The 686-nt window shown below is 60.3% G+C and overlaps 1 protein-coding gene across 1 annotated transcript in view; it reads right to left on the bottom strand.

The window, feature by feature from the left end:
• Positions 1 to 686, bottom strand: part of APH1A (aph-1 homolog A, gamma-secretase subunit) — a 4,991-nt gene that overhangs the window by 1,955 nt on the left and 2,350 nt on the right. The window lies entirely within an intron of this gene.

Here is a 686-nt window from a genome sequence, read left to right as displayed (position 1 = left end):
CCCCCAGAGCCGCCTGCGGCCGTGCACCCTCTGCCACGAGCCCCAGGGAAAGGCAGGAGAGAGGGAATAGAGAATGGGGAAGGCTGCATTAGCACGGGGGGCTCATCAACACCACCACTGGTCTCCGATACCTGAGCATCCCGCTGCCAGGCAGCCCTGGAAAAGCGTGGGGAGGTCAGCGACAGCCCTGGGTTTGTGCTCACCGTAAGCCATCTGCCTGAGGGAGATGGGGGACTGGCCGTCCTCGCTGATCGTCGCCAGGCCTTCATCCGCTTTCCTGCTCAGGTGGGAGAGAAAGCATGAGCGGCTAATTTGGAACAGGGGTCTCGTCACGCAGGAGAGGGGAAGGGATGGTTATAAACGAGCCCGGGGCAAGGAGGAACAGGATCTAATGAGGAAGATACTTTGTGGGGTTCCCCAGACAAGAAGCAAAGGGATCGCAGCTACCAAAGCAGGTCACCCAGCCCCAGAAGGCGAGACCCCTCAGACAGGCTCTTACTTCAGCAGCTTGAAGTAGGCAAATCTGAAAGCCTCCTGCAGCAGGACGGAGACGGCGGCCCCAAAGACGAGGAGGCCGTACTGCAGCTTGGCGTCCTCCCGGTCGCTGAGATGAACCGAAACGAACCAGATCAGAGATGCCAGGAGCAGCGACACCAGCCAGAAAAACGCCCTGGGGAGGGAGGAAC

The sequence above is a fragment of the Egretta garzetta genome, unplaced genomic scaffold (genome assembly GCF_000687185.1).
Source record: "Egretta garzetta isolate BGI_Z169 unplaced genomic scaffold, ASM68718v1 scaffold1136, whole genome shotgun sequence".
In the NCBI taxonomy this organism is placed as follows: Eukaryota; Metazoa; Chordata; class Aves; order Pelecaniformes; family Ardeidae; genus Egretta; species Egretta garzetta.
This window is presented reverse-complemented; position numbering and strand designations above follow the sequence as displayed.